This window comes from Pseudophryne corroboree, chromosome 1, assembly GCF_028390025.1.
Source record: "Pseudophryne corroboree isolate aPseCor3 chromosome 1, aPseCor3.hap2, whole genome shotgun sequence".
NCBI lineage: Eukaryota > Metazoa > Chordata > Amphibia > Anura > Myobatrachidae > Pseudophryne > Pseudophryne corroboree.
In genome coordinates this window covers 726,131,641-726,140,763 of record NC_086444.1, presented here as the reverse complement: position 1 = coordinate 726,140,763, position 9,123 = coordinate 726,131,641, and the positions used below count along the sequence as shown (strand labels likewise).

The 9,123-nt window shown below is 46.6% G+C and overlaps 1 pseudogene; it reads left to right on the top strand.

Annotated features, from left to right (window-relative positions):
- Window positions 1-118, top strand: LOC134942586 (5S ribosomal RNA; annotated as a pseudogene).
- The last annotated feature ends 9,005 nt before the right edge of the window (window positions 119-9,123 follow it).

The window sequence follows — 9,123 nt, the reverse complement described above, 5'->3', positions numbered from 1 at the left end:
AGCTACTACCAAACCACACTTGAACTGCCCAATCTCGTCCGATCTTGGAAGCTAAAAAATGATGGGCTGGGCCAGTACCTGGAGGGGGACCCCCAGGGAATACCCAGTGTAGTAGGTTTTGGGTATCACATCATCCGGTCTAACGTTGAAAGCAGATTCACCACTTTTCTGAATTTCAAGGATACTTATTCTTTTACTTTACTTTTCCTTATATCATTTTTCCGCTCTAATGTATGTTATTATCTTGCCTTCCGAACCAAGATCTACAACCTTTAATATCTAATACTTAACAAGTACACTGGATCCAGTGGAGTTTACCATGAAATTATTTTCCAGTATTGGTATTTAACTCTAATAAGATATTTTTAGAGTGGCCAACAGGGTGCACTGTGGTCCAGTCCTCTGAAGGAAGAATTCCTTCCATAAATGGCACATTTATGTATTACACTTTGAATTATTTTTTTTAATCAAATATTGTATCACTTGAAAAATGTAAGTTACTCTATAGGAAGTACCATTATACCCGTGATACTAGATTAGCAGAATAGTATATGTCTGCCTGAATATTGTACTTCTCTAAAAATGGAAGTCATCTATTACTAAATAAGCAAAATACTCTTTGATTTGATTCCCCTGTTATTGATTTAATCTGTATATTATATAAGCTTAGTTTCCTTTTTTTTTTTTGGGGGGGGGGGGGGGGGGTTGGGGGGGGAGAATCTGCAAGTTTCAAAGACTTTAAAAATAAATAATAATCATAATTACATGTCTTCTTAAGAGTGCACCAGTAAAAGGGTTTCTTTCTTTCTTTCTTTCTTTCTCTTTTCTGAACACATAGCAGTGGTGCACTATCCTTGCTGCTGTGATCAGGTAGTACTGCTGCATCCAGTGTGTGTGTGGCTGAGTGATGGTGTGTGTGTGTGTGTGTGTGTGTGTGTGTGTGTGTGTGTGTGTGTGTGTGTGTGACTGATGCTGTGTGTGTGTTTGTGTGATTGATGCTCTGTGTGTTTGTTTGTTTGTTTGTTTGATTGATAGGTGCTGTGTGTTTGTGTATATGGAGGGTGGGGGGGGGATGTTTAGGGTTTTGACAGCAATGTCACCAGTTGGGGGTCCCACAACTTAGTTGTCCCGGGCCCCCACCCATCCTTAATACTATAATAACTGTATGCCCTTTTTCTTTTCGTACAAAATTTCAACAAATATATTTTGGGGGGGAAAGTAATTCAGATTTTACATAAGATCAGAAAATGGTTTTCACTGTAAAGATTTACCACAGTGTTGAGTGGAAGCATATGTATACAATATCTGGAGAGACCCCATATTGGAAAATTATTATATTCCAATATATATGTTCATCCCCCTGCAGATTATTTTAATTTAGCCCGATCATATTATATACCATTACTTATTATTTAAGGAGGCACAAACTCCTATGTTGCCCCTTGCAGGACAAGGGCACTGTTTTTCCCCCATATACAGGCATTTGTGTTACAGTATGTTGATATTTTATATTACAAACTATTTAAATCCTGCCCGGAGTTTCATGGTCACTTAATACAAGTGCAGGATACAGGGGCATAACTCCAAGAGACAATGGAGGCACCTACCTACATGTATAATAGCACCTGTCTGGTTCACAGTGGGATCCAAGTGTGACTGCTGCTCTTCCAATGGAGCTCTGCAGAGCACCCGCTGCTGCTGTTGCACAGTTAATAGGCTCTTTCCCAGGAGACCTGCTAACACTGCCATAGCTGATGGCAGTGATGTGCGGTGATGTCAATGGCTAGGGAGGCACCAAGTAAAGCCCTGTCCTCAGGCCCAGATTATAGGATGGGGGGTGGATAAAGTGGGTTCCCTGGGGCACGTGCTTTGATGTCCCCTCAACCTCACCCACTTGAATACACCACTGCAGCTCCCTGCAACTCTGTCACCCATGAGGGTTTCTGATGTGGATGTGATCTGTTCTCCTGCCCACATTAATTCCATTCACTTTACAACCCCCCCCCCCCCCCTCCACCTCACCTGGGTCCATGTGCCCCATGCAGAGGCACCAGTGCTGCTGCAGAGGCTGCTGCCTGGGAGATGGCAGAGGAGGAAGGGAGAGTGCGCTGCCCAAGGAGGAGATCACCGCACAACTCAACTGCTGCACCATCCGCAGAGATCTCCACACGGCTGCTCTACCCAGCGGGCTAAGATAGGAGATCACCGCACGGCTGTTATTGCTGATGGGATCAGGCTTCCACCACCTGCAGAGTGGAGATCACTGATGCCACCGCATATAGGTGATTGGACCAGCGGATCCAGCACTGGATCCGCTGTCCAATCACATCTGTCCCCGTCAGCGAGGCACTTATACTGCTGTCTCCGCTTTCTCTGCTTTTTTGCTTTCTCCGCTTTTTTCAATGGACTTTTACAGCCCAGTGCTTGGCCCCGCCCCCGCATTATCCCCATTGCCTTTGTAAATGGGAGGCACTGTTATCAGTGCCTCCTAAACTATTTACATTTATTAAATTATTAGAATAATATAACAAAGATACTTATGACTCAGAATATGTGTCATAAGTATCTTCTTTTTATTGTTATAATCATTAATAACAGGGGAGGCGCTGCCTCCCCTGACTGCACGTCCCTGGCTGATGGCCCCTGTCTGGTAATGCTCAGCCTGTGCTGCAGTAATCGACATTGCACCCGCCGCTGCTACTGGACTGTGAGATGGGACCCGCCAGTGAACTCTGATTCTGCATGCTGCAGACGGCTGAATCTTATGAATCTGACCCTGACCCGCCTGCCTTTGTCACACAGTGTAGCGTGTAGCTGGAGCCCTGCCAATCACTGCAGACTCCGGTCTCCGGTCTATATAATCATGTAAGTTGTGTGTGTTTATACACACATATATATCATATTTGTTTTCCCTCTTTGTTTTATGGGGATGGGGGGGGGGGTGAGGGGCACCAAACTTCAACTTGCCTCTGGGCCCCTGGGTTGAACTTAAGCCCCTGGCAGAATTCGATCGATTTTGATGTTAGGAAGTCGTCCACCCCAGGAACCTCATTTCAATGGGAAAAACAAAGAAGGAGGTAATGTGGTTCCAGGACCTTCAGTATTAATACTGTACCTTGTAATTCACACCCCCTGGTTCCCAGTGTCTTACTAATTTATGCTGCAAACATCCCTACCAGTGCCGTTTCTAGCGGCGGGCGAGCCGTGCAACCGCACGGGGCGCCCGCCGCGGCACTTTGTTACTCCTTCTCGCCTCTCCCGAGCGCTCCTGCTCGGGGGGGCGGAGTTTCACGGAATGACGCGTTGCGTCGTGACGTCACGACGCAAACGCGTCATTCCGCGAAACTCCGCCCCCCGAGCAGGAGCGCTCGGGAGAGGCGAGAAGGAAATAAGCATGAAGGAGGAGGCGGCCGGCGCGAGGGACGTGAGGCGGCGGGACCGAAGAGCGGGAAGACGTAAGTATTCTCTCTCTCACCCCCCCCCCTCTCCCCCTTCCTTCCCCTCTACTTGAAACCTGCCTGCCGCTGCCGCACTGTGTAAAATGGGGACACCTGCCTATGGGGATACCTACCTGCCGCACTGTGTAAAATGGGGGCACCTGCCTGCGTACTGTGTAATATGGGGGCACCTGCCTGCGTACTGTGTAATATGGGGGCATCTGCCTGCGTACTGTGTAATATGGGGGCATCTGCCTGCGTACTGTGTAATATGGGGGCACCTGCCTGCGTACTGTGTAATATGGGGGCATCTGCCTGCGTACTGTGTAATATGGGGGCATCTGCCTGCGTACTGTGTAATATGGGGGCACCTGCCTGCGTACTGTGTAATATGGGGGCACCTGCCTGCGTACTGTGTAAAATGGGGATATCTGCCTGCCGTGCTGTGTAAAATGGGGATATCTGCCTGCCGTGCTGTGTAAAATGGGGATATCTGCCTGCCGTGCTGTGTAAAATGGGGATATCTGCCTGCCGTGCTGTGTAAAATGGGGATATCTGCCTGCCGTGCTGTGTAAAATGGGGATATCTGCCTGCCGTGCTGTGTAAAATGGGGATATCTGCCTGCCGTGCTGTGTAAAATGGGGATATCTGCCTGCCGTGCTGTGTAAAATGGGGATACCTGCCTGCCGCACTGTGTAAAATGGGGATACCTGCCTGCTGCACTTTGTAAAATGGGGGCACCTGCCTGCGTACTGTGTAAAATGGGGATACCTGCCTACCGTACTGTGTAAAATGGGGATACCTGCCTTCCGTACTGTGTAAAATGGGGACACCTGCCTGCCGCGCTGTGTAAAATGGGGACACCTGCCTGCCGCGCTGTGTAAAATGGGGACACCTGCCTACCGCGCTGTGTAATATGGGGACACCTGCCTGCCGCGCTGTGTAATATGGGGACACTTGCCTGCTGTAATGTGTAAAAAGGGGACTTTTTTATTTTTATTTTTTTCCCCCTGTGGTGGGTGTGATGATATCAGATGAGGCCATGCCCACTTTAATGAGACCACGCCCATTTTAATCAGGCCACACACCCTTGTCGGGAGCGCGCGCGCCTACGGCGCGTTTTGAAATCTCGCACTGGGAGCCAAATTGTCTAGAAACGGCCCTGATCCCTACACTTATAAAAAGAAAAAGACAGCGCTGGTAGATCAGCACATTTACAAATGTATTATATGTACACTAATAAAAAAGTGCAATTACACATATAAAAAGTTACTGGCCAGTAAAAGCACTCCGTACACCATTTATTATTAATATTAGACAGGATTTACTTTATCCATGTTATCTTTGTAACTGTCAATTGTTACATTTCTAGTACACAAAGTGACAGTCTGAATTAGTAGAAACAGCCTGTGTCATTTGTTAGTATTTAACATGTGGATTGTCTATTTTTAGAGTTAGCTGTTATTAGAGATGAGCGGGTTCGGTTTCTCTGAATCCGAACCCGCCAGAACTTCATGTTTTTTTTCACGGGTCCGAGCGACTCGGATCTTCCCGCCTTGCTCGGTTAACCCGAGCGCGCCCGAACGTCATCATGACGCTGTCGGATTCTCGCGAGGCTCGGATTCTATCGCGAGACTCGGATTCTATATAAGGAGCCGCGCGTCGCCGCCATTTTCACACGTGCATTGAGATTGATAGGGAGAGGACGTGGCTGGCGTCCTCTCCGTTTAGAATAGATTAGAGAGACACTTGATTTACTAATTTTGGGGAGCATTAGGAGTACTCAGTACAGTGCAGAGTTTTGCTGATAGTGACCACCAGTTTTATTTATAATCCGTTCTCTGCCTGAAAAAAGCGATACACAGCACACAGTGACTCAGTCACATACCATATCTGTGTGCACTGCTCAGGCTCAGGCCAGTGTGCTGCATCATCTATTATCTATATATAATATTATATATATCTGTCTGACTGCTCAGCTCACACAGCTTATAATTGTGGGGGAGACTGGGGAGCACTACTGCAGTGCCAGTTATAGGTTATAGCAGGAGCCAGGAGTACATAATATATTATATAGTGAGTGACCACCAGACACACAGTGCAGTTTATTTAATATATCCGTTCTCTGCCTGAAAAAAGCGATACACACAGTGACTCAGTCAGTCACATACCATATCTGTGTGCACTGCTCAGGCTCAGGCCAGTGTGCTGCATCATCTATATATATTATATATCTGTCTGACTGCTCAGCTCACACAGCTTATAATTGTGGGGGAGACTGGGGAGCACTACTGCAGTGCCAGTTATAGGTTATAGCAGGAGCCAGGAGTACATAATATTATATTAAAATTAAACAGTGCACACTTTTGCTGCAGGAGTGCCACTGCCAGTGTGACTAGTGACCAGTGACCTGACCACCAGTATATATAATATTAGTAGTATACTATCTCTTTATCAACCAGTCTATATTAGCAGCAGACACAGTACAGTGCGGTAGTTCACGGCTGTGGCTACCCCTGTGTCGGCACTCGGCAGCCCGTCCATAATTGTATATACCACCTAACCGTGGTTTTTTTTTCTTTCTTTATACATACATACTAGTTACGAGTATACTATCTCTTTATCAACCAGTCTATATTAGCAGCAGACACAGTACAGTGCGGTAGTTCACGGCTGTGGCTACCTCTGTGTCGGCACTCGGCAGCCCGTCCATAATTGTATATACCACCTAACCGTGGTTTTTTTTTCTTTCTTTATACATACATACTAGTTACGAGTATACTATCTCTTTATCAACCAGTCTATATATTAGCAGCAGACACAGTACAGTGCGGTAGTTCACGGCTGTGGCTACCTCTGTGTCGGCACTCGGCAGCCCGTCCATAATTGTATATACCACCTAACCGTGGTTTTTTTTTCTTTCTTTATACATACATACTAGTTACGAGTATACTATCTCTTTATCAACCAGTCTATATATTAGCAGCAGACACAGTACAGTGCGGTAGTTCACGGCTGTGGCTACCTCTGTGTCGGCACTCGGCAGCCCGTCCATAATTGTATATACCACCTAACCGTGGTTTTTTTTTCTTTCTTTATACATACATACTAGTTACGAGTATACTATCTCTTTATCAACCAGTCTATATATTAGCAGCAGACACAGTACAGTGCGGTAGTTCACGGCTGTGGCTACCTCTGTGTCGGCACTCGGCAGCCCGTCCATAATTGTATATACCACCTAACCGTGGTTTTTTTTTCTTTCTTTATACATACATACTAGTTACGAGTATACTATCTCTTTATCAACCAGTCTATATATTAGCAGCAGACACAGTACAGTGCGGTAGTTCACGGCTGTGGCTACCTCTGTGTCGGCACTCGGCAGCCCGTCCATAATTGTATATACCACCTAACCGTGGTTTTTTTTTCTTTCTTTATACATACATACTAGTTACGAGTATACTATCTCTTTATCAACCAGTCTATATATTAGCAGCAGACACAGTACAGTGCGGTAGTTCACGGCTGTGGCTACCTCTGTGTCGGCACTCGGCAGCCCGTCCATAATTGTATATACCACCTAACCGTGGTTTTTTTTTCTTTCTTTATACATACATACTAGTTACGAGTATACTATCTCTTTATCAACCAGTCTATATTAGCAGCAGACACAGTACAGTGCGGTAGTTCACGGCTGTGGCTACCTCTGTGTCGGCACTCGGCAGCCCGTCCATAATTGTATATACCACCTAACCGTGGTTTTTTTTTCTTTCTTTATACATACATACTAGTTACGAGTATACTATCTCTTTATCAACCAGTCTATATATTAGCAGCAGACACAGTACAGTGCGGTAGTTCACGGCTGTGGCTACCTCTGTGTCGGCACTCGGCAGCCCGTCCATAATTGTATATACCACCTAACCGTGGTTTTTTTTTCTTTCTTTATACATACATACTAGTTACGAGTATACTATCTCTTTATCAACCAGTCTATATATTAGCAGCAGACACAGTACAGTGCGGTAGTTCACGGCTGTGGCTACCTCTGTGTCGGCACTCGGCAGCCCGTCCATAATTGTATACTAGTATCCAATCCATCCATCTCCATTGTTTACCTGAGGTGCCTTTTAGTTGTGCCTATTAAAATATGGAGAACAAAAATGTTGAGGTTCCAAAATTAGGGAACGATCAAGATCCACTTCCACCTCGTGCTGAAGCTGCTGCCACTAGTCATGGCCGAGACGATGAAATGCCAGCAACGTCGTCTGCCAAGGCCGATGCCCAATGTCATAGTACAGAGCATGTCAAATCCAAAACACCAAATATCAGTAAAAAAAGGACTCCAAAACCTAAAATAAAATTGTCGGAGGAGAAGCGTAAACTTGCCAATATGCCATTTACCACACGGAGTGGCAAGGAACGGCTGAGGCCCTGGCCTATGTTCATGGCTAGTGGTTCAGCTTCACATGAGGATGGAAGCACTCAGCCTCTCGCTAGAAAAATGAAAAGACTCAAGCTGGCAAAAGCAGCACAGCAAAGAACTGTGCATTCTTCGAAATCCCAAATCCACAAGGAGAGTCCAATTGTGTCGGTTGCGATGCCTGACCTTCCCAACACTGGACGTGAAGAGCATGCGCCTTCCACCATTTGCACGCCCCCTGCAAGTGCTGGAAGGAGCACCCGCAGTCCAGTTCCTGATAGTCAGATTGAAGATGTCAGTGTTGAAGTACACCAGGATGAGGAGGATATGGGTGTTGCTGGCGCTGGGGAGGAAATTGACCAGGAGGATTCTGATGGTGAGGTGGTTTGTTTAAGTCAGGCACCCGGGGAGACACCTGTTGTCCGTGGGAGGAATATGGCCGTTGACATGCCAGGTGAAAATACCAAAAAAATCAGCTCTTCGGTGTGGAGGTATTTCACCAGAAATGCGGACAACAGGTGTCAAGCCGTGTGTTCCCTTTGTCAAGCTGTAATAAGTAGGGGTAAGGACGTTAACCACCTCGGAACATCCTCCCTTATACGTCACCTGCAGCGCATTCATAATAAGTCAGTGACAAGTTCAAAAACTTTGGGTGACAGCGGAAGCAGTCCACTGACCAGTAAATCCCTTCCTCTTGTAACCAAGCTCACGCAAACCACCCCACCAACTCCCTCAGTGTCAATTTCCTCCTTCCCCAGGAATGCCAATAGTCCTGCAGGCCATGTCACTGGCAATTCTGACGAGTCCTCTCCTGCCTGGGATTCCTCCGATGCATCCTTGCGTGTAACGCCTACTGCTGCTGGCGCTGCTGTTGTTGCCGCTGGGAGTCGATGGTCATCCCAGAGGGGAAGTCGTAAGCCCACTTGTACTACTTCCAGTAAGCAATTGACTGTTCAACAGTCCTTTGCGAGGAAGATGAAATATCACAGCAGTCATCCTACTGCAAAGCGGATAACTGAGTCCTTGACAACTATGTTGGTGTTAGACGTGCGTCCGGTATCCGCCGTTAGTTCACAGGGAACTAGACAATTTATTGAGGCAGTGTGCCCCCGTTACCAAATACCATCTAGGTTCCACTTCTCTAGGCAGGCGATACCGAGAATGTACACGGACGTCAGAAAAAGACTCACCAGTGTCCTAAAAAATGCAGTTGTACCCAATGTCCACTTAACCACGGACATGTGGACAAGTGGAGCAGGG